Consider the following 26015-nt stretch of genomic DNA (forward strand, 5'->3'; position numbering starts at 1 on the left):
GCTACTTTCTTTTATTGTAAGAACTTATTAATGTATTAGAAATATGTCCTCTACTATTTACCATCATTTTAACCAAACTACAATAGAAAAGAATGGTGCATATGATTGTCTAATATTTGAACAAACTGACTTATGCTAATGCTTATGTTTATTAATACATGTGACTAGTGAAGTCTTTATATCATTCAAAGTCATACTCTTCAGCTGGATGCTGCGGCCAAACTGATCCAATTTAGTAAAGTTGAAATATTTTGTGAATTCAGAAGAAAATTGTTGGTGTGGTTCTAACAAATTTTCAACATCACCATCTGAAGGTCTGTGAGAAATCATTAGCTTCTTCTTGAAAATAGTCCCGGACAAGTTGCAGATCCACAATTCATAAGAGCCATGATTATGTCCAGTGGCTATATAATTCGACCAATTGCAGGGGCAGGCTCAAGCATTCTTATTGTTGACCATCTGGACCTTGAGGTTATAGTTCTTTCAGTATTCCTGAAATTTTCTTACTTTTCAATAATTGACCGTGTATTTTCCTTGTAGACACCAATTATTCCTGACATACTGAAGCCTCTCTGTGAATCATCCAGTCTAGTGGCTCAGAAGTTGACCTATGCTGTAAGTATAAATTATTATGTCTTCCTTGGAAGACAATTTCCATGAAGGTATTATGTATAGATCCATAATTTTGTGAGCTATCTCCAAACTATTAATACTATATATTGTGTGCAATCGGTTGGGTACTCATTTGATAATTCAACATTTTGTTTTCCCTTGTTTCTGTAGCATTCTGTAATGTTCAATTGTTTTAACTGTTTGTTGGCCTCCACTTTTTCCAGCTTGCTACAAATGATATTGCTACTGTTAGCATTTCATTCAATTGTGATGTGGTTGCTGCACGAGCTTGGGTTTGTTGTTTCTTGAGCCTAACGTAGTAAGAAAATATTATTATGGTTGTGCCTGAATGGTGCTTGAAAATATATTCATGTTTGTAGTCACGGAAATTATACACATAGGAAATAGATTATTTTTTCATAATATTTTCAGTTTCTTTCACATTCCAAGTTGTAATTAATGTAGATATTGGAGATCCTCAAGGATAGACTATCATGGCTTCGAGATTCTTGGAAGCTGGAGGTGTTCGGCATGTTTCCTGCTAAAATTGGGGCAATTATTGAATTGATATACATGCAAGTAAGCAAAACTGCAATCTTCAATCTTTACCATGAAGTAATATTACAATATTTATTTGTATTCATCTACTTGACATATTGCTGTATTTTTTTTTATTCACATTTTATCTTACAATTGATTATAAGGTAATATAATGTTTTGCTTTCAGTTCTATGCTTCAACTATAGTTGATCCTGCTCGCGACTTCTGGCTGCTAAGATACACATCAACTTTGGATGATGGTACCATTCCTTTGCCTTCTAGTTTATTTTTCCAAGAGGTATTCAAATGGAACCTATCATATATGGTCTGTTAATTAGTTCTGGTGTCCAAATTAAATTGTTGTGTTTTATTCAGCAAACTTTGTGTTCTTTCTTGGTTGAGTCTGGGACACTAGTCACTCTACGGTTGTGGGGAACACTTCTGACTGGCCAGAGAAAATCCAGCTTTATTTGGACAAATCTATTCTAGAAATTACCTATCAAATAACTTGCATGCTTTTGACCTTGACTTTGTTTGCTGATTGTGGTATGGAATTAGAACATAGATTATTAAGCAGAATGGTTTGGTGGCTACCTTACATAACATTGTTGTTACATAAAATATATCCATAAGCCACTGTAGCACATCCTGAAATACCAGTTTTAAGCTACTTTCTTTTATTGTAAGAACTTATTAATGTATTAGAAATATGCCCTCTTCTATTTACCATCATTTTAACCAAAACTACAATAGAAAAGAATAGTGCATATGATTGGCTAATATTTGAACAAACTGAATTATGCTAATGCTTATGTTTATTAATACATGTGACTAGTGAAGTCTTTATATCATTCAAAGTCATACTTAACAGTTGGATGCTGCGGCCAAACTGATCCAATTTAGTAAAGGTTAAATATTTTGTGAATTCGGAAGAAAATTGTTGGTGTGGTTCTAACAAATTTTCAACATCACCATCTGAAGGTCTTTGATAAATCATTAGCTTCTTCTTGAAAATAGTCCTGGACAAGTTGCTGATCCACAATTCACAAGAGCCATGATTATGTCTAGTGGCTATATAATTCGGCCAATTGCAGGGGCAGGCTCAAGCATTCATATTGTTGACCATCTGGACCTTGAGGTTATAGTTCTTTTAGTATTCCTGAAATTTCCTTACTTTTCAATAATTGACCGTTTATTTTCCTTGTAGACACCAATTATTCCTGACATACTGAAGCCTCTCTGTGAATCATCCAATCTAGTGGCTCAGAAGTTGACCTATGCTGTAAGTATAAATTATTATGTCTTCCTTGGAAGACAATTTCCATGAAGGTATTATGTATAGATCCATAATTTTGTGAGCTATCTCCAAACTATTAATACTATATATTGTTTGCAATCGGTTGGATCCTCATTTGAAAATTCAACATTTTGTTTTCCCTTGTTTCTGTAGCATTCTGTAATGTTCAATTGTTTTAACTGTTTGTTGGCCTTCACTTGTTCCAGCTTGCTACATATGATATTGCTACTGTTAGCATTTCATTCAATTGTGATGTGGTTGCTGCACGAGCTTGGGGTTTGTTGTTTCTTGAGCCTAACATAGTAAGAAAATATTATTATGGTTGTGCCTGAATGGCGCTTTAAAATATATTCATGTTTGTAGTCACGGAAATTATACACATAGGAAATGGATTATTTTTTCATAATATTTTCAGTTTCTTTCACATTCCAAGTTGTAATTAATGTAGATATTGGAGATCCTCAAGAATAGACTATCATGGCTTCGAGATTGTTGGAAGCTGGAGGTGTTCGACATGTTTCCTGCTAAAATTGGGGCAATTATTGAATTGATATACATGCAAGTAAGCAAAACTGCAATCTTCAATCTTTACCATGAAGTAATATTACAATATTTATTTGTATTCATCTACTTGACATATTGCTGTAGTTTTTTTTATTCACATTTTATCTTACAATTGATTATAAGGTAATATAATGTTTTGCTTTCAGTTCTATACTTCAACGACAGTGGATCCTTCTCGCGACTTCTGGCTGCTAAGATACACATTAACTTTGGATGATGGTACCATTGTGGTAAAGTCTCCTTTGCCTTCTAGTTTATTTTTCCAAGAGGTATTAAAATGGAACCTATCATATATGGTCTGTTAATTAGTTCTGGTGTCCAAATTATATTGTTGTGTTTTATTCAGCACACTTTGTGTTCTTTCTTGGTTGATTCTGGGACACTAGTCACTCTACGGTTGTGGGGAACACTTCTGATTGGCCAGAGAAAAACCAGCTTTATTTGGACAAATCTATTCTAGAAATTACCTATCAAATAACTTGCATGCTTTTGAACTTGACTTTGCTTGCTGATTGTGGTCTGGAATTAGAACATAGATTATTAAGCAGAATGGTTTGGTGGCGACCTTACATAACATTGTTGTTACATAAAATATATCCATAAGCCACTGTAGCACATCCTGAAAGACCAGTTTTAAGCTACTTTCTTTTATTGTAAGAACTTATTAATGTATTAGAAATATGTCCTCTACTATTTACCATCATTTTAACCAAACTACAATAGAAAAGAATGGTGCATATGATTGTCTAATATTTGAACAAACTGACTTATGCTAATGCTTATGTTTATTAATACATGTGACTAGTGAAGTCTTTATATCATTCAAAGTCATACTCTTCAGCTGGATGCTGCGGCCAAACTGATCCAATTTAGTAAAGTTGAAATATTTTGTGAATTCAGAAGAAAATTGTTGGTGTGGTTCTAACAAATTTTCAACATCACCATCTGAAGGTCTGTGAGAAATCATTAGCTTCTTCTTGAAAATAGTCCCGGACAAGTTGCAGATCCACAATTCATAAGAGCCATGATTATGTCCAGTGGCTATATAATTCGACCAATTGCAGGGGCAGGCTCAAGCATTCTTATTGTTGACCATCTGGACCTTGAGGTTATAGTTCTTTCAGTATTCCTGAAATTTTCTTACTTTTCAATAATTGACCGTGTATTTTCCTTGTAGACACCAATTATTCCTGACATACTGAAGCCACTCTGTGAATCATCCAGTCTAGTGGCTCAGAAGTTGACCTATGCTGTAAGTATAAATTATTATGTCTTCCTTGGAAGACAATTTCCATGAAGGTATTATGTATAGATCCATAATTTTGTGAGCTATCTCCAAACTATTAATACTATATATTGTGTGCAATCGGTTGGGTACTCATTTGATAATTCAACATTTTGTTTTCCCTTGTTTCTGTAGCATTCTGTAATGTTCAATTGTTTTAACTGTTTGTTGGCCTCCACTTTTTCCAGCTTGCTACAAATGATATTGCTACTGTTAGCATTTCATTCAATTGTGATGTGGTTGCTGCACGAGCTTGGGTTTGTTGTTTCTTGAGCCTAACGTAGTAAGAAAATATTATTATGGTTGTGCCTGAATGGTGCTTGAAAATATATTCATGTTTGTAGTCACGGAAATTATACACATAGGAAATAGATTATTTTTTCATAATATTTTCAGTTTCTTTCACATTCCAAGTTGTAATTAATGTAGATATTGGAGATCCTCAAGGATAGACTATCATGGCTTCGAGATTCTTGGAAGCTGGAGGTGTTCGGCATGTTTCCTGCTAAAATTGGGGCAATTATTGAATTGATATACATGCAAGTAAGCAAAACTGCAATCTTCAATCTTTACCATGAAGTAATATTACAATATTTATTTGTATTCATCTACTTGACATATTGCTGTATTTTTTTTTATTCACATTTTATCTTACAATTGATTATAAGGTAATATAATGTTTTGCTTTCAGTTCTATGCTTCAACTATAGTTGATCCTGCTCGCGACTTCTGGCTGCTAAGATACACATCAACTTTGGATGATGGTACCATTCCTTTGCCTTCTAGTTTATTTTTCCAAGAGGTATTCAAATGGAACCTATCATATATGGTCTGTTAATTAGTTCTGGTGTCCAAATTAAATTGTTGTGTTTTATTCAGCAAACTTTGTGTTCTTTCTTGGTTGAGTCTGGGACACTAGTCACTCTACGGTTGTGGGGAACACTTCTGACTGGCCAGAGAAAATCCAGCTTTATTTGGACAAATCTATTCTAGAAATTACCTATCAAATAACTTGCATGCTTTTGACCTTGACTTTGTTTGCTGATTGTGGTCTGGAATTAGAACATAGATTATTAATCAGAATGGTTTGGTGGCTACCTTACATAACATTGTTGTTACATAAAATATATCCATAAGCCACTGTAGCACATCCTGAAATACCAGTTTTAAGCTACTTTCTTTTATTGTAAGAACTTATTAATGTATTAGAAATATGCCCTCTTCTATTTACCATCATTTTAACCAAAACTACAATAGAAAAGAATAGTGCATATGATTGGCTAATATTTGAACAAACTGAATTATGCTAATGCTTATGTTTATTAATACATGTGACTAGTGAAGTCTTTATATCATTCAAAGTCATACTTAACAGTTGGATGCTGCGGCCAAACTGATCCAATTTAGTAAAGGTTAAATATTTTGTGAATTCGGAAGAAAATTGTTGGTGTGGTTCTAACAAATTTTCAACATCACCATCTGAAGGTCTTTGATAAATCATTAGCTTCTTCTTGAAAATAGTCCTGGACAAGTTGCTGATCCACAATTCACAAGAGCCATGATTATGTCCAGTGGCTATATAATTCGGCCAATTGCAGGGGCAGGCTCAAGCATTCATATTGTTGACCATCTGGACCTTGAGGTTATAGTTCTTTTAGTATTCCTGAAATTTCCTTACTTTTCAATAATTGACCGTTTATTTTCATTGTAGACACCAATTATTCCTGACATACTGAAGCCTCTCTGTGAATCATCCAATCTAGTGGCTCAGAAGTTGACCTATGCTGTAAGTATAAATTATTATGTCTTCCTTGGAAGACAATTTCCATGAAGGTATTATGTATAGATCCATAATTTTGTGAGCTATCTCCAAACTATTAATACTATATATTGTTTGCAATGCTGACTGTATTTCAAGCTACAGACTACTGTAGGAATTGTGTAATAGAGCTCCCGAATTGTTTTCCTATAACCGAGGAGAAAGCTAAATACCTTGTCAATCATTTGCATGGTATAGCACATGTATATAAGTACATATAGTATTGATTTTGTTTAAAGAGGAAGACAATGAGACTGCTTGTAAAAGGTGGAATTGGGTTTATGAGAGTTAGTTCGTTGGTTGTCCAATCTTGTAAAGTACTTAGGTTTGTGTTCCTTGTGTCACTCTTCTTCTATCACAAGTCAACTCAAACTGATTGTTCCAAAGCTTAGGAGAGAGTAGGGAGAGAAGAGAAAGAGAGGAGGGGCAAGTGTATTGATAAAAAAGGAGGGGAAGAGAATTTAAGTTATTAGAATTTAATAGCTTAAGTGGTAGGTTGTTTCTATCTCTTTGTCATATCTCTTTGGTTATTTTTCACTTTTAAAAGTTCAAGGGCGCATTTAAATCGCGAGCTAAACTTTTAATAGCTTATTAAAGGTGGGATAATTGGGAAATTTGATGAAATGACCCTCAAAAGAGGTTTAATTTTAAAAATAACCTACTCCTAATATTCTTTGCAAAAATAACCTTTTTCCCTTGGTAAAAGACCAAATTACCCTTAATAAAGTTTCCCCTTTTCCCTCTCTCCTTCCCTCGACCGTTGGGTTCCCTTTCCTTCATCTTCTTTCTCTCTTCTTCTCCCCCGTTCGTGATCCCGACCACGCCCCCAATCAACGCAACAACCCCTAGTGTGGACCTATACATGGGTTCGCATTAGCCTTCCAAGTGTGGACCTATGAGGTTATTGAGACATTTGTCCCTAAATTTGCTGATAGGACCGAGCGGGAAGAGCCTATATGCCCAAGGATATTGCTCTATAAAGCCTCCAGAAGCATCTCCGTCCAGGAGGTAGTCACTGCCCTCTTGAAGTGCAATGTTTTCACCAAGATTGATGAGTCTGTAAAGTTAAGTTTTAAATTAAAAAAGAAAAGAAAAAGAAGTGGCTGATAGTGGGCCACGTAGGTGGCAGAATTTAAAAGGCGTATATTAATTCAGTAGTCAATCTTTCTCCTCTACACTTCCAGCAGCTTCTTCCATCTTCAACTTTGCAGCGCATTCCAACTCAGCAAGCTTCCTACCTTACCCTTCTTCAGCCGATCCACTTCAGCAGCTCAACTCATCCGATCAACATCCTCATCTTCAACAGATTTTCATTAGTTCAGCATATATCATCTTCATCTCAACATTTCATTGGATTTAAAGTAAGTAAGGATATTTGATAATGTTATGGATAATGTCGGGTTATAAATGAAATGGAGTTTGCTGGTAGGAATAATGAAGTTGATTTGTTTGAGATGATTGAATGATTTAATGTTGTTTATTGTTTAGGAAAGAAGAAGAGAAACAGAGAATGAAGGAATATGGATTATCTGGTTTTGGATGAACTTGAAGTATGAGAAAAGGTATTAGGGTTTATGTATAAATTTGAATGGTTATTGGAAGAGAATGAAAATGATTGTTGGATTTAAGGAAGTAAATTATATGGATTATTAGTAGGTGGAAATATAAAGACTGATTTGAGTTTAATTTGATAATTGAAGGAAGAAAGTGTCAAGACCCATTTGAAAATAGCAAAGGATAGTTGTAGAGCTTAAGAGTGGAAATAACTTGATATTGGGGGTTAGGTAAGAAATCATACATTCTTACAGTTTATTTACTAAAATGTGATTATGTTGATAAAATGGTTTTATTAAAATGTATTTCTAAACTTATGGATCAAGTTGACATGGAAATGTTTTGATAAAATGTTTAATAAAAGGATTTGATAAAACGTTTGACAAAAATGACTTGATAATGTGATTTATAAAATGATTTGCGAAACTAGTTGATAAAGTATTTTTGATAAGCCTATGCTAAATACCTTTGTGAAAGACTGATACATATGTATAGATTTGATTATGTGAATAATACAAGAATGATTTTATTACTCTGGATAGGATTTTGTACTTATTTATTTGATAATGGTTATTAATGCCTCGAGTGTTTATACCGGTAATGAGTCAACGCGTGACAGTCACGTCCGGTTGATGGTTAATGAGTCAATGCAGGACCCCCAGATCCTGATGATGGCTAATGAGTCAATGTAGGACCCCCCAAATCCTCGTTGATGGTTAATGAGTCAACGCAGGACATTAAAGTCTTGGTTGATGGTAATGAGTTATCATAATAATGTAGTCATTATCACTATCCCAGAGTTATATAGAAAAAGGTATATTGGTTATAAACAGTACGTATTATATTTTTTTTAGAAAGGTTTGATCTTTCTATACTTATATTAAATGTCTCTTGATCCAACTGTAATGAGATTATGATTTTCTATACTGGGCAAGTTTAGCTCACCCATTTAAATGGGTCCCCTTTTTAGAGAAGGATCCAAATTAAGACTTGGATATCGATATACTTTTGGTAAGAAAAGTTAGTCCTCTCTTAGCGTAGTGTACTAGGGAGAATTAGAACGATGTATTTTGTAATACTTAAGATGGTAGCAATGTCACCTTGTATTTTTGGACTTTTGATGAGGTGGCAAGAACATATTGTAGCTGAAAGGATTTTTGGTTAATGAAAGAAGGGCGAGATTTTGGATTAAGAAGTTAGTAAAGAATTATGTTAGCCTTTAATGTTATTTTTTTAAGTGTATTTCAGATAGATGACATGCGGCGGCTGGTCACGACTCGGTTCGGGGCGTGACAACTTTAGTGGTATCAGAGCATAAGGTTTAACAATGATATTAATGATGTAGGAATGGATGATGAAGTGCTTGCCGGTTTTGCACGACATACAAGGAAAAGACGTGATACCCATGAACCAAATGGACCTGTAAATCAAGAGGAGGGGGAGACCTCTAGAGCGGTAACAATTGAGGATATCGTTAGAGTTATGTCAGGAATAGCACAACAGCATACACCGACAAATAAGTTTGCTGAATTCAAGAAATTGGCTCCACCATACTTGATGGTAGAAGCGATCCGCTAAAAGCTGACAAGTGGATAAAAGAGTTAGAGAAGTTCTTCGATGTACTCAAATGTGACGATGCAGAAAAGATACGATTTACAATATTTCAGTTACAAGGAAATGCAAGCGACTGGTGGGAGTTGGAGAAGCAAACTTACGAGCGCGATACAAGTACACTCTCATGGGATACATTTAAGAAAGCTTTTTTACAACACCTACTTTTCCAAGAGTTTGAGGTAAGAGAAAGAGATGGAATTCATAAATCTGAAGCAGGGGAATATGACTGTTACTGAATATCAAGCTCGTTTGTGGAATTAGCAAAGTTTGCTCAATCATGGATGGGAAGTGAGACTACGAAGGCGAGAAAGTTTGAAATGGGGTTGAGTCCCCACATAAGCAATTTGTGGTTCCTTTGAGCTTAACACTTTAATTGAGGTGGTTGATAAGGCACGATTGATTGAAAGGGAGTTGGGTATTACGAGAAGGATGGATGAGGCGAACTCGAAGAAAAAGAAGTCATCAAAGTGCCATTGAAGGAAGTCGAAACTCATTCCAGAATATAAGGCCCTTTTCTGCGAGTAGTCCAGCTCAAGCCTCTAGAAATGTGCCTTCACATAATTCATCGTCGTCTGTGAAATGTTCGCATTGTTCTGGAAACCATCGCATGGAAGATTGTCCGCTGGCTATCGGGAACATGTGTTTTATGTGGGCAGCATGGTCACTTGAGAACAAATTGGTCCACGCTTTAGAAAGCCATTCACTCAGCCTAATGCGCGCGAGACAGAAATTCTATGAATCGAAAACCCTTTCCCAATAAGAATCAGAAAGTGGGACAGACTTCAGAGGCCAACTAGAGTGTTTTCTACAATGAATGTCGAGCAAGCGCGTGCGTCTAACGCGGTGGTCTCAGGTACTCATTATGTTTCTTCCGCTTATGTTTAGTGTTATTTGATTCTGGTGCTACTGATTCTTTTATTTCTCAAACTTTTATCAAAAAGCTTGATTGGAACCTGAACCTCGAGACGTGAGTATAAGTGTAGAAACTCCCATTGGGTGATAAAATAATGCAAACCTAATTTGTAAGTCTCGAGAAGTACATATAAGAGATAAAGTGTTACTAGTAGATCTTACAGTACTAGATATGCATGGTTTCGTATCATTTTGGGATGGATTGGTTTAGCTCACAGACTTTGCTACAGTTGATTGTCATGAAAAGAGGATAATATTTCAAATTCCCGAGCAACCTATATTCTCTTTTATGGGAAGTAAAATTGTTATTCCTCCAAAGATGATATGCTCTTTAGAAGCGAAACGCATGATTAGAAAGGGTTGTGAATGTTACTGGTGGTGGTTATGGGTACCGAAAAGAATGAAAAATCCTTAGAAACTGTTCCGATCATAAATGAATATCCAGATGTGTTTCCAGATGAATTGCAAGGTTTACCTCCTGATAGAGGTAGAATTTGCTATTGATGTAGTGCCTGGAACAGCTCCATACACGAAGAATCCGTATCGTATGGCTCCGCAGAATTGAAAGAATTACGAGATCAATTGGAAGAACTATTGCAAAAGGGTTACATCAGGCCAGTGTTTCCCCATGGGGAGCTCCTGTTCTTTTCGTGGAAAAAAAAGGATGGAACAATGAGCTTTGCATTTATTACCGAGGGCTTAATAAGGTAACATTAAGAACAAATACCGTTACCAAGAATGACGACTTGGTTGATCAGTTGAAAGGAGCACAAGTTTTTAGCAAGGTTGATCTCCGATCAGGTTATCATCAGTTAAAGATTAAACCGCTGATATTGCCAAGGACAGCATTTCGAACAGATATGGACATTATGAGTACGTGGTAATGCCTTTTGGTTTGACGAATGCTCCAGCTCTTTTATGAATCTTATGAATAGAGTATCAACCATTTCTAGATGAATTCGTGATAATCTTTATTGATGACTATTGGTGTATTCAAAGATCTGAAGACACGAGAAACATCTCAGAATAGTACTCCAAACTTTGAGAGAAAATTAGTTGTATGCTAAATTTTCAAAGTGTGAGTTGTGGTTGAATAGTATCGCATTTCGAGGACACATTATATCTAAGGATGAATATGTGTTGATCCTAAAAAGGTGTAAGCGGTATCTGAATGGCCGTAGAACCATCTACTGTTTCAGAGATACGTAGTGTCTTGGGTTTGACAGGTTACTACAGGAGATTTGTTAAAGGGTTTTCTCAAATAGCATCGCCATTTACTCGCTTGACACACAAAAAGGCGTAAAATTTGAATGGTCAACAGAATGTGAAAAGAGTTTTCAAGAACTCAAAAGACGATTGACTACGGCTCCTGTTCTAGCCATACCTTCTGAAAGTGAAGATTTTTCTGTGTATTGTGATGCTTCAAATTAAGGTTTGGGATGTGTGTTAATGCAAAATAAGCATGTCATTGCTTATGCATCTCGGCAGTTAAAACCACATGAACGTAAGTATCCTACCCATGATCTGGAATTAGCAGCGATAGTATTTGCATTAGTATTTGCATTGAAGATTTGGCGACATTTCTTGTATGGTCCAAAAGTCGAGATTTATACCGATCACAAGAGTTTGAAGTATATATTCACCCAAAGTGAATTGAATATGCGGCAGAGGAGGTGGCTGGATCTAATTCAAGATTATAATTTGACGATAAGTTACCATCCCGGAAAAGCTAATGCCGTAGCTGATGCTTTGAGTAGGCAGCCATCAAGAGAAGAGCCAAGTTTGATTTCAAATATTGTGATTCGTCCTATGTTAATTGAGAAGGTTAAAAGCTCTCAACAAGATGATTCTCAAATTATTAAAATCAAAGGAGATATGGAATCTGAGGCTGCGAATGGATTCAGCTTGATAAAGATGGAGTTTTGCGTTTTCACAACCGGTTATGTGTTCCTCAAAATGATGTTTTAAAGAAGAGATATTAGAGGAAGCGCATTACTCTAGATATACTGTTCATCCCGGTAGTACCAAGATGTATCGAGACTTAAAGGAGCATTATTGGTGGAACAACATGAAGAGAGAAATTGCTCAATATGTCTCGGAATGTTTGACATGTCAACAAGTGAAAGCAGAACATCAACGACCCGCAGGCTTACTACACCCTTTACCCATTCCGCAGTGAAATGGGAAGATATCTCTATGGACTTTGTATCCGGAATGCCGAGGACAAAGAGGAATAATTCAGTTATATGGTAATTGTTGATAGGTTGACAAAATCTGCTTACTTTCTAGCAATTCCAACCGGATTCTCGATGGCCAATTTAGCACGACTGTATGTCAAAGAAATATTGAGGTTGTGTAGGGAATTTCCCTCCTAATCAATCAAAGAACTTAAGAAATATAACAACAAGAAACCAAATAAAACAACGCAAGATTTGATATCGGAGTTCGACCCAAAAAAAGATGGTCTACGTCTCCGTCGAGCTCTGTTACGAAACTCGATTCCACTATCACAATTAAACGTTTTCAGTTACACCTCGTTTTCTTATATATATCACTACACCTCTAAAATCTCTTACACTCGTGTGTGAATTACTCATATATATATAAACAACTTGGTCCAACTAACTTAACAAACTTAAGCCTTTTGACACTTTAGTTAGTTGGCCCTATTAAATTTGGGCCTGACCATCAAATCAATTTCAAAATCTCCACCTTGAGTTGAAGGGTCCTTCTCTTGTTCTAGTGAAATTGAATATGTTCATCACTTCATTGCTCGAAGTCTTCATTGCACTAAATCTCTGAACTCTAAGCAAATCCAAACAATGCCTGAATTTACTTAGAGGTAGTACCTTGGTTCCAACATCAGCCGGGTTATCTTCTGTTCCAACCTTGTTGATTGAAACCACCCCTTGTGCTATCTTCTCTCGAATGAAATGGTGCTTGATATCCACGTGTTTTGTTCTGTCATGAAACACGGGATTCTTGCACAAGTGTAGTGCACTTTGGCTATCTGTGAACACCGTCGCAGGTCCTTTCGAACACCTTCTGTTCTTGCAGCAGACCTTGAATCCACATTGCTTCCTTTACAGCTTCAGTTGCTGTGATATATTCGGCTTCTGTTGTGATAAGGCCACTACTGATGCAACTGGCTCTTCCAACTGATACAGTTACGTTCACCAAAAATAGAAAGCCGAAGTTGATTTCCTTGAGTCTTTATCTCTTGCATAGTCTGAGTCCACGTAACCAATTACACTAACCTCTGCTCCACTTCTTTTCTTGTAACATATCCCCACATTAGTAGTCGAGGCTATGTATCTTAGTAACCACTTCATTGCGAGCCAATGTTCACGGCCTGGACTCGCCATAAACCTGCTCAAGACACTAATCGCATGTGCCAAGTCTGGCCTGGTACAGACCATTGAGTACATCACAGACCCAACTGCACTTGAATACGGAATCTTTTCCATGTAAGTCTGATCTGACCTGGTTTTTGCCGAGTTCACAGACGACATCAGATACTGATTCGTGATCGGCAACTTTGCTGGCTTGGCTCCTCGAATTTCGAACTTGTCAATCACCTTCTCAAGATACCCTTGCTGGCTGAGAGTCATTACACCAATCTTCCTGTCTCTCTTAATCCTTATCCCAAGAATCTTAGCAGCTTTGCCTAAGTCCTTCATATCGAACTCGGAACTTAGAACAATTTTCAACTTCTTCACACTTGAAGCTTCTTTGCTGATTAGTAGCATATCATCTACATATAGCAGAAGATAATCAGCTTCAATTATATTCTTCCTTCTAAAGTATAAACAAGTATCATAGCTACTCCTCATAAAGCCTTGTTGAGTAATAAACGCATCAAACCGTAAATACCACTGCCTTGGTGATTGTTTGAGTCCATACAACGACTTCCTAAGCAAACACACCATGTTCTTCTCTTGCTGAACTTTGAACCCTTCTGGCTGCTCCATGTAGATGGTTTCCTCTAAATTTTCATGAAGAAACGCAGTCTTAACATCCATCTGTTCTAACTCAAGATCGAACTGAGTTACCAGCGAGAGCATTATCCGAATAGTTTTGTACTTAACAACTGGTGAAAAGATCTCATTATAGTCCACTCCTTCCTTTTGAGAGAACCCTTTAGCAACTAATCTTGCTTTGTACTTGACCCTCTCCTGAATCGAAATACCTTCCTTGATCTTATAGATCCACCTGCACTTGATTACAGATTGTTTGACAGGCCTTGGAACAATCTCCCAAGTTGAATTCTTATAAAGTGAATTCATTTCTTCCTTCATAGCTTCCATGCACTTGGATCTATCACTAGAACTTAAAGCCTCTTTGAAATCTTCCGGCTCAGTTTTGTCTAACTCAACTGCTGTCATAAACGCATATGCCAACATATCGGTATAAGCTGAGAACCCATACCTCTGGATGGGTTTTGGTTGCCCTTTCCCTGTCCCTTGCGAGTTGATAACTAGCTTCCGACTGAGCTGTAATTTCCTCGTCTTGTGCCACAACAGGTTCAACATCTGTACCAGTAAATTCCTCCTGATTATCAGCAACCATTTCAGTGTTTTGGTCTGAAATCAATGGCTCCACCTGACCATGATCCCCTGCATTACTCTCCACTTGACCAGTCCCCTGCTCGCTTTTACCCAAGTCACCTTGATTAGATTGATTCTGAGAGAGACACACAAACTCATCTTCATTGAATACTACGTCCCTGCTGTTTATGGTTTAAAACCATCAGACTGTTTTAACCACAGCCTATAACCTTTCATTCCTTGAGGATACCCAAGAAACACACATTTCACACTTCTTGGCTCTAACTTGCCTTCTTTTTGATTAGCGAAGGCTGTACATCCAAATGGTCTAAGATGAGACAAATCTGGAGGCTTACCTGTCCACATTTCTTCAGGAGTTTTGAACTCAATTGCTGTCGACGGACATCGATTCACCAAATATGCTGCTGTCATTACAGCTTCTCCCCAGAAGGACTTGGACAAACCTGCCCCGAAAAGCATGCATCGAGACTTATCTAACAAAGTCCGATTCATTCGCTCAGCAACTCCGTTTTGCTGGGGTGTGGATCGAACTGTTCTATGTCTTTGAACCCCTAGCTCACGACAATGACTATCAAACACTTCGTTGCAAAACTCTAACCCATTATCTGTTCTAAGGATCTTTAATTTTTTACCTGTCAGATTCTCAACCAAAGTCTGCCATGTTTGAACTTCTCAAAAGCATCACTTTTGTGTTTCAGAAGATAAACCCATACTTTACGAGAATAATCATCTACGATTGACAAGAAGTACGAGTTACCTCCATGCGTCGATGTTTTCTCAGGACCCCATAAGTCTGAATAGACATACTCCAACACGCCCTTAGACTTGTGAACCCCGGTCTTAAATTTCTGCCGATGCTGTTTACCTAACACGCAATGCTCGCAAAAGCTTAGACCCTTGACTCTATCTGAGCCTAATATATTCTTGTCGCTGAGAATCTGCAAACCCTTCTCACTGATGTGACCGAGCCTCCGATGCCATATCGTGGCCTTCTTGTCTTCATCTGAAACTACAAGTGCAGACTGTCTCGACACAGTTTCACCAATCAGCTGATACAAACCTTCTTGCTTGATACCTTGCATCATTAACCTGTTTTCCTTCATTATCTTCATCTTCCCCGACACTATCTGATTTGTGTATCCTAAGTCATCAAGAATCCCGAGAGAGACGAGGTTTCGTGACAGCTGAGGCACAAACCTGACTTGTTTCAGAACCCTTACAACACCATCGAACATTTTTATGCTGACATCTCCAATACCTTCTACTTGACATGCATTGCTATTTCCCATCAGCACCTTGCAACCACTCAGTTTCTGGAAATTAGAGATCCAATCTTTTCTGTACGTCATGTTGAAAGTACAACCGAAATCAAGAACCCAATCCCTTCTACCATCTTCCATTGACGCCATCAAGACCTCTCCACTGTCATAGCCATCACCATAATTCGCAGATTCTTTAGTCTCCACTTGTTTTTTTTTGTTATCTTTCAGCCAACTATAGCAGTGGTTTCGAAGATGACCAACCTTTCCACAATGATAGCATTTTCTTGTTTCCGCAGATTCCAATTGTGATGTTTTGCTTTTCTTATCTTTCGATTTGTTATTGGTACAAGGTTGCCCTTTGTAGAAGTTTTTCCCTTTGGCCATGTAATTCTCGCCATTTGAACTCGCTTTCTTTTCTGTCCTTAATTCCAACTCTCTCGACTTCAATGCCGAAATCACCTCTTCAAGAGTGATACTTGTTCGTCCATATTTGATCGCATTACGGACTTCTTTGTAGGATTCGGGAAGAGAGTTGAGGATGATTATTGCCTGGTTTTCATTGCTCATTGCTTTGTTCTCGCCTGAGTTTGCCAACTCGATATTGAGTTTCAAAAACTCATCAAGATTTTGAGTAAGAGTCTTTTCTTGCATCATCTTGTAACTGAACAGCCTTTCCTTCAAGTAAATCTTGTTAATCAAAGATTTGGATTGGAACAGCTCGTCTAGACGCCTCCACATCGATGCCGGAGTCTTCTCATTGTCTATCAACCGAATTACAGAATCTGAGAGATGGAAAATGATTGTACCAATCGCTGTCTCTGTCATCTCGATCTTTTGATCTTTATTCATCTCCATTGGCCACGAGACTGGTTCTTCTAGAGTTCGCAGAAGATGCTGCTGTGCCAAGAGAGCCCTGATTTTCCGCTGCCAAATGCGAAAATCTCCATTGCCATCGAACTTGTCAATGTCAGTCTTCATGCTTGAGATGGACTGCCACTGGAATTCCCAAGGTGCCGTTTTCTGTGTTGATCTCTTTCTTGTATAATATTGAACCTTGTCCACTTTGTCTCTTTCTGCGCCTGAGCCGGAATCTTCCTTATCCGTATCACTAGCCAGCATTAAAGACCTTCCAAGATTCTTCAAGATTCTTCAAGATTGATTCTAATCTTGTCCAAACCGAGCTCTGATACCACTGTAGGGAATTTCCTTCCTAATCAATCAAAGAACTTAAGAAATATAGCAGCAAGAAACCAATAAAACAACACAAGATTTGATATCGGAGTTCGACCCAAAAAAGATGGTCTACGTCTCCGTCGAGCTCTGTTACGAACTCGATTCCACTATCACAAATAAACGTTTCAGTTACACCTCGTTCTTTATATATATCACTCACACCTTTTAAATCTCTTACACTCTTGTGTGAATTACTCATATATATATATATAAACAACTTGTCCTAACTAACTTAACAAACTTAACAAACTTAAGCCTTTGACACTTTAGTTAGTTGGGCCTATTAAATTTGGGCCTGACCCATCAACTCAATTTCAACAGAGGTTGCATGGGATACCGGTTACTATTGTCTCGGATAGAGATAGCAGATTTGTATCACATTTCTGGAAGAATTTGCATCGATAGAATTTGCTTACAATAATAGCTATCAACAAGTATTCAAATGGCTCCTTAGAAGCATTGTACGGTCGCAAATGTCGTTCACCTTTGTGTTGGGATGAAATAGGTGAAAGAAGATTAATGGGACCAGAGATTGTGCAAGAAACGACTGACAAGATCCGAAAAATTAGAGAGAATTTAATCATTGCACAAAGCAGACAGAAGAGTTATGCGGACAATCGAAGAAGATCTTTAGAGTTTAATGTGGGAGATCATGTATTCCTAAAGGTGTCTCCGATGAGAGGTGTTATGCGATTTGGAAAGCGTGGAAACTGAGTCCCAGGTTCGTTGGACCGTTTGAAGTGTTAAAGAAAGTTGGCAGCGTGGCTTATGAAATTGCATTACCTCCAAATTTATCGGAAGTGCATAATGTCTTTCATGTGTTCATGTTAAGAAAATATGTTCCTTCCAACGACCATATAATAGAATCCATTCCACTAGAACTTGGGAAGAACTTAGCATACGAAGAGATCCCACTTCGAATTATTGATAGAAAAGAACAGATTCTACGTCGACGAACTATTAAATATGTTAAAGTTCAATGGAGTAATCATTCTGAGAGGGAAGCAACGTGGGAACTTGAAGATGATATGAAAAACAAGTATCCTTCACTTTTTGAAAGCTGAATCAAGTTTGGGACCAACTTCTTTTAAGGAGGTAAGATTGTAAAGTTAAGTTTTAAATAAAAAAAATAAAAAAAAAAGAAGTGGCTGATAGTAGGCCATGTAGGTGGCAGAATTTTAAAAGGCGTATATTAATTCAGTAGTCCATCTTTCTCTCTCTCTACACTTCCAGCAGCTTCTCCATCTTCTCAGCATCTTCTCCATCTTCAACTTTAGCAGCGGCATTCCAACCCAGCAAGCTTTCTACCTTACCCTTCTTCAGCCGATCCACTTCAGCAGCTCAACTCATCCGATCAACATCCTCATCTTTAAGAGATCTTCATTAGTTCAGCAACAAATCATCTTCATCATCAACATTTCATTGGATTTAAAGGTAAGTACGGATATTTAATAATGTTATGGATAATTTCGGGTTATAAATGAAATGGAGTTTGCTGGTAGGAATAATGAAGTTGATTTGTTTGATATGGTTGAATGATTTAAGATTGTTTATTGTTTAGGAAAGAAGAAGAGAAAACAGATAATGAAGGAATATGGATTATCTGGTTTTGGATGAACTTGAAGATGAGAAAAGGTATTTAGGGTTTATGTATAAATTTGAATGGTTATTGGAAGAGAATGAAAATGATTGTTGGATTTAAGGAAGTAAATTATATGGATTATTAGTAGGTGGAATATAAAGACTGATTTGAGTTTAATTTGATAATTGAAGGAAGAAAGTGTCAAAGACCCATTTGAAAATAGCAAAGGATAGTTGGTAGAGCTTAAGAGTGGAAATAACTTGATATTGGGGGTTAGGTAAGAAATCATACATTCTTACAGTTTATTTTACTAAAATGTGATTATGTTGATACTTTGACATGAAAATGTTTTGATAAAATGTTTAATAAAAGGATTTGATAAAACGTTTGACAAAAATGACTTGATAATGTGATTTATAAAATGATTTGCGAAACTAGTTGATAAAGTATTTTTGATAAGCCTATGCTAAATACTTTGTGAAAGACTGATACATATGTATAGATTTGATTATGTGAATAATACAAGAATGATTTTATTACTCTGGATAGGATTTTGTACTTATTTATTTGATAATGGTTATTAATGCCTCGAGTGTTTATACCGGTAATGAGTCAACGCGTGACAGTCACGTCCGGTTGATGGTTAATGAGTCAATGCAGGACCCCCAGATCCTGATTGATGGCTAATGAGTCAATGTAGGACCCCCAAATCTTCATTGATGGTTAATGAGTCAACGCAGGACATTAAAGTCTTGGTTGATGGTAATGAGTTATCATAATAATGTAGTCATTATCACTATCCCAGAGTTATATAGAAAAAGTTATATTGGTTATAAACAGTACGTATTATATTTTTTTTATAAAGGTTTGATCTTTCTATACTTATATTAAATGTCTCTTGATCCAACTGTAATGAGATTATGATTTTCTTACTGGGCAAGTTTAGCTCACCCATTTTAATGGGTCCCCTTTTCAGAGAAGGATCCAAATCAAGTAACTAAAGCTACTGGACAGTGAAGACTTGGATATCGATATACTTTTGGTAAGAAAAGTTAGTCCTCTCCTTAGCGTAGTGTATTAAGGGAGAGTTAGAACGATGTATTTTGTAATACTTAAGATGGTAGCAATGTCACCTTGTATTTTTGGACTTTTGATGAGGTGGCAAGAACATATTGTAGCTGAAAGGATTTTGGTTAATGAAAGAAGGGCGAAATTTTGGATTAAAAAGTTAGTAAAGAATTATGTTAGCCTTGCATGTTATTTTTTAAGTGTATTTCAGATAGATGACATGCGGCGGCTGGTCACGACTCGGTTCGGGGCGTGACAGAGTCTGAGGAGGAGAAGAGGAAGTACTGTGGGGAGGACTTTGAAGATATCGGAGTCTACATTTATGATGAATTCTTTGAATTAGATGGAGTCTACATTTATGATGAATTCTTTAAACTAGATGGGAGAAAAGGAATTAATCATAAATGTAGCCTCTCATATCTTCAAAATCCCCCCATAGTACTTCATCTTCTCCTCCTCAGACTCATCAATCTCGGTGAAAACATTGCACTTCAGGAGGGCAGGAGGGCAGTGACTACCTCCTAGACGGAGATGCTTCTGGAGGCTTTATAGAGCAATATCCTTGGGCATATGAACTCTTCCCGCTCGGTCATATCTGCAAATTTAGGGACAAATGTTTTGATAACCTAATAGGTCCACACTTGGAAGGTTAGTGCGAACCCATGTATAGGTCCACACTCAGAGGAGTTGTTGCGTTGGTTGGGGCGCTGGTCGGGATCACAGACGGGGGAGTAAGAAGATGTATAAGAGGGAGCCCAACGGTTGGGGGAGGGAAAATGAAAGGAAGGGGAAATTTTATTAAGAACAATTTGGTCTTATCAGGAGCAAAATATTATTTTTTCAAAGAATATTTGGGGTAGGTTATTTTTAAAATTAACCCTCTTTTGAGGGTCATTTAATCAAATTTCCCCTTCTGTGTGCATGTTCTTACTTTTTGAAAAGTTTGAACTTGTATATATTATCATTGTCTTGAAATGCGATCTCTTGCATAAATATAACTTAGTTGCATAGAAGTAACGATGCAAGGGAAAATAAATGGGGGAAGGGAAGAAAGTCCTCTGAACAATAGGCCAAAAAGCTTCCAGGGATGGAGGTTATGGACAATAAAACCCAAAGGAAACACCCAAGAAATCAAAAGAAAATGAAATAACTCATCCTCAAAGGCCTCCACAAGACCTTTCGGGATCACCCAAGTGCCCATGCCAACAATATCTTGTGCCCCAAACCTTCTTGCACATAGGAACATGCAAATATATTGTCTGTTATGACTGCAATCATTGTCCATTCTTGGTGCATATGTTAGAGACTTCATTACTCATTTGGATAACCTTTGCTACATTTATAAAAGGCGGGAATATGAACTGCGTTCACAAGTTACAAGCAAATGAAAGAAAAGAAAAAGTAAAAACAAAAACAAAGCCAATAAAAGAGACATTAGGTCCTATCAGGTCAAAGAAATCTCATCCTAAGCAGGTCCTTTATCTTTCTTGATTGTAGCAAAGGAGTGAAGAAAAAGCCCATTATCTTTTGCTCCTAAACCATTTTCCTTCAACCTGTGCTTGAAGGAGAGTGTAGAAAATGTTAATCAACATGATTCTATCCCTAATTATCGGAATGTCATACATACATATCCCTTGTTACCTATACCCAACCCTTCCTTAAAACACAGAATATTTGATATGGTCAATTAGAATATTTAGAGATTCTGTAATATCTCTACATTCCTTAATTAGTCTCCTAATTAGGCTTCACTTTTGTGTGCCTATTTAAGGCATATCCATTATCTGATTTATCAATAATATATACACTTTTCTTCAATATTATTCAACTATTTTAATGGACGGATTTTTAAATTATGACTAGAAGGTTGGTAACTCAATAGATTTATGATTCAAGTATGCTTGTGGAAACACTAGTATCATATATGCACAGCCAGCAATATATTTATTGTATATACTCATAATGTTTGTTGTGGATTTACTGATTTCTTCATATCTGAATTTGTTCCCATTACTGCGATTCTTTTTTCCTATTGCAGCTGTTGGCGGGGATTGATTTGAAACTCATGGGCTGAGCCAGAAGGACAGTATCATATTTCAGGATGTATCACTTTTGCAGGTTTGTTCTTCTACATGCTAAGCAAAAACTCATTGAACATAATGAGTGTAAATTACTGCTTCTGTGGATTATTATTTACAAAGGTATGAATCAAAGAAATTTGATTAATATCGTGTGCTTTACCTAGTGAACCTGGTCATGAGGTCCTCCATGAATGCTATAGAGGGATGTAGATAATAATGTCCCAGAATCTCTCATACAACAGATTGGTGGTTCTAAAACCCTTTGCTCAATCTCTAAGTGAAAACTGGGATGCAAGTGCTTCCATATATGTCCATAAAGAGACTATGTTTCCTTACAATCTTTTAGAAATAATGGTGAATGTCCAAAAGCTCAACTTTCCTGTAATAACAATCTTGACTCAACAAGACTTATTTATTTTGGATGAAACTCATTTATTTTTTTCAATTATGGTGCAGATGTGTAATGGTTTGACCGATAAAGCTATTGGAGCTTGCTCCGAACTAATTTTTGCTCCCATTGCATCAAAAGCTTCCGGAAAATGCTGCACTTCTATCTTCTGGGTTTCGCATATTTCCACTAGATTCTAATTGTATCAAGGTTTGACAAGTTCTTTTGTGAAATTTTAGTTAAACAATCTGGAGAGCAATTTTTATTCAATCTTCCTTTTATCATATACCTTCCTCTATTGACAATTCACAAACATTGAGTTACAAGTTCACATTATTGATTTACAGAATATGATTTGTGATCCCTAATTTCATCATAGCAAGCTAAATCTATCATGTGGAACTTATACATTTGTTTATCAAGTCAATTGATAATGAGCTCCAAGTGGAATTTTTAGACGGATTAATGACCTATATGCCATTTGATATAAAAACAATTTAGATAATTTGAAAAAATGAAAAAAGTTTTGTAATTCAGTGAAATTTTCATGCCTTGATTCAATTATAGCTTGTTTCGCAGATTGGCACAAAAGATGTGGTTCGAGATAGAGGTGGAGGATGGTACTCATCAGGCGATTCAAAATTATTGTTGGTTACTGTTTTTCAGTTCCCATTTGAGAGCCATCTTCAGGAAAATGTTGCGTCAATGGCTAAAGAATATGTCAGAAAGGTGATTTCCTTTGTGCGAACTATTGCGTGTACACTAAGATCATCCGAGTTGATCCCTGTTGTAGGGATGAAACTAACTGTAGGCTCCCCTGAAGCTATGACCCTTGCTGCTTGGATTTACAAAAGCTACAGGCAAGTTTAGTGTTCTAACTACTAACGTGAATAATTGCCACCAAACATAACCTTTTGTTATCATGAACTCGTCTTATATGAAAAGTGTTGATATTTCATTGGAAAATAATTCATTATAGGCGATCTTGAAAAGTGTTCTTTAACAGCTGTAGTTTATAATCTTAGTCCTATAGTTTTCTGCTTAGTGTTTAATAGTATTGGTTAGTATGTAAATAGAGTACACAAGTTAGTGAAGATACAATTGGTATTCTTGATTAATGATGTGTATGTATAGATAATGATAGACTTGTAGAGGATTCATGCATGAAATAGAAAGTTAGTCCATACCCTCTCATCCCCAATTCTCTCTAGTTCTTCCCTAATTCTCTCATTTATGATTATGAATCGTAACAGATAATTGAAATATTTTATTTAGTATTTATGGTTAATTTTTTGTTGAATATTATTAGAGGTTAAGAATTGAGCTGAAATGTAAGATGGATGTGGTCAGAGTTGGTTGCTAAAATAATTTTTTTGAAAAAGGTCAACTTTTATTAAAAAGAATGCAAGATGCGTTCAAACGTAGTTAGTTGCTAGAATAATTGAAAACAAGTGTTCCATTTTACTTCTATTATTGAGTTCACACTTTTCTGGTGATGTTTGTTTTGTCCAATTTGGTGACAAAATGCCCTCTATCTTATACCGGGGGTGTAGCAAGTGTAGATTATTTTTTATGATGTAGAGCATGTTCGTCATTGTATACATAAAAGGGCTATGATTTGAGCCAAGAAACTAACTAATTTGTGAAAGAACAATATTTGGGATAAAACAAAGAGATTGGAAGCAGTATATGAAGTTGGTCTACCATATTTACTCTAGACATACATAGGGTTGTGTAGGAATGGGATTGGCCAATTGGTAAATGAACAAATGCTTTATTGTCGTTTACTCTTGTTTATTTAGAAATCAGTATCTTGTTACCTTTTGCAGTTCTTGAGACCCCCCGGTTTTCTGGATAGTGATTTGGTGTTTCGCGAGCTGTGGAATCACTGTGATTCCATATTACGTTTCTCATTCAAGGTATACACTTACAGCTCATTTTGATTATGAACTTGCATAAAAACTCGTTTTGCTTCCTCAAATTGTGTCGGGTTCATTTTGCTTCCTGAAACTTTAAATAATGGCTTAAATTACTTCTTGCCTTCATTTTTTGATTAACTTAGTTAATTTCTTAAATCATCTGTTCCCAATTTCGGTATCTTCTTAATCTTAATCCTTGACTATTTTTTTTTTCTAAAATACTGCATATTAACATATTAACTGTGTTAACCGGAAAATGATGACAAAGTAATTTGTACCATTTTAAAAAATCTGAAATTATTGTATGTATAAGATCAGTAACAAGAATTCATTCCTTTTGTAGACTCCAATGGTTTGCTTATTTGCCAACCAAACCGCACTTGCGATGCTTGAGACCTCTCTAGAAGCAATACAGGAGATGACTATAGCCAGAATAATTGGTCAATCCAACCTGAAAGAGGTGATGATCTCCAATATCCACATGATAATGGAACAGGTAAATGCAGCAAGAAGCTAATAACATAAATATAACTTGTTTTAATTGCTGAAGCCTGATGATAAAACAGGGGCATGGTACAACTCTATCAGGTGGAACATTCATGTTATTTTTGGGCCATCCTGTTTTGTATCAGAAAATTATTGCCTGGAGAGTCCTATCAGTTCAGATCTTCTGCTACCGATTGCCGTGTTCCCCTGTGGCGGACCAATCAGATTGCAGCATTATTAATTTAATAATAAATCAATCAGAGCAGGAGACGGAGGGAGGGAGAATCTGGAATCCGGGTTTAGGCCCGGGTTCACACCAGACGCCGTTAACGGAAGCGCCTGTTAACGCCAGGAAATAATATAATATTCAGATGATAAACAGATAAGATATCTTCGCTCCGGGACCGTGTCAGAGGGAAGGGTGAGATGCGATGGGAGCGAAGATCTACACGCCCGTTGCCATGACCCTCATGTAAACCCCTCATACCCACCCATGAGAAGACCGCCTGCCTTCCATGAAAATACACTTACACGTCTATGTAAAGACCGAATTGACAGGGATTTAATATTTACGTTTATTAAATATTAATTTATTATTAAAATACACATGCAGCGATATAATATTCGCTTCAATTAATTCATTCAATTTTTTTCTAGGAATTTTTTTAATTTTTTATTTCATTTTTTGGGCTTGGAGAACCTCAGGAGCGAAGATATATTTGCTTCAATTAATTTTAATAATTATATTTCCGTTTATTACATATTAATTCAATTAATTTATATTTTTTTAATTAACTTTATTTAATTTTGTTATTTAATTTTTTTTGCCTCGAGACACTCTGGAGCGAAGATATATTTGCTTCAATTAATTTAAATCAAAACATCATGTAAACCCCCCAATCCACCCATGAGAAGACCGCCTGCCTGCCATGGAAAGACACTTACCCGTCTATGTAAAGACCAAAATGACCGGGATTTTATATTTCCATTTATTAAATATTAATTCAATTAATTGAAGATGACATGCAGCAACCGAACAAATCTTCGCTTCAATTCCTTGACTATTTTTTTTTTTTTTTTTTTTATTTAAGTTTTTTGGCTGGAGACCCTCATGAGCGAAGATATATTTGCTTAAATTAATTTTAATAAAAACCTCATGTAAAACCCCCATACCCACCCATGAGAAGACCGCTTGCCTACCATGTAAACACTTACCCGTCTATGTAAAGAC

General features: G+C 36.5%; 1 long non-coding RNA gene across 1 annotated transcript; it reads left to right on the forward strand.

Annotated features, from left to right (window-relative positions):
- Positions 1-24205: 24205 nt before the first annotated feature.
- Positions 24206-24953, forward strand: LOC124914650. Its single transcript, XR_007096828.1, has 3 exons — positions 24206-24298; positions 24642-24794; positions 24865-24953. It is a non-coding gene; the product is annotated as an uncharacterized LOC124914650 (long non-coding RNA).
- The last annotated feature ends 1062 nt before the right edge of the window (positions 24954-26015 follow it).

This window comes from Impatiens glandulifera, chromosome 9 (genome assembly GCF_907164915.1).
Source record: "Impatiens glandulifera chromosome 9, dImpGla2.1, whole genome shotgun sequence".
NCBI lineage: Eukaryota > Viridiplantae > Streptophyta > Magnoliopsida > Ericales > Balsaminaceae > Impatiens > Impatiens glandulifera.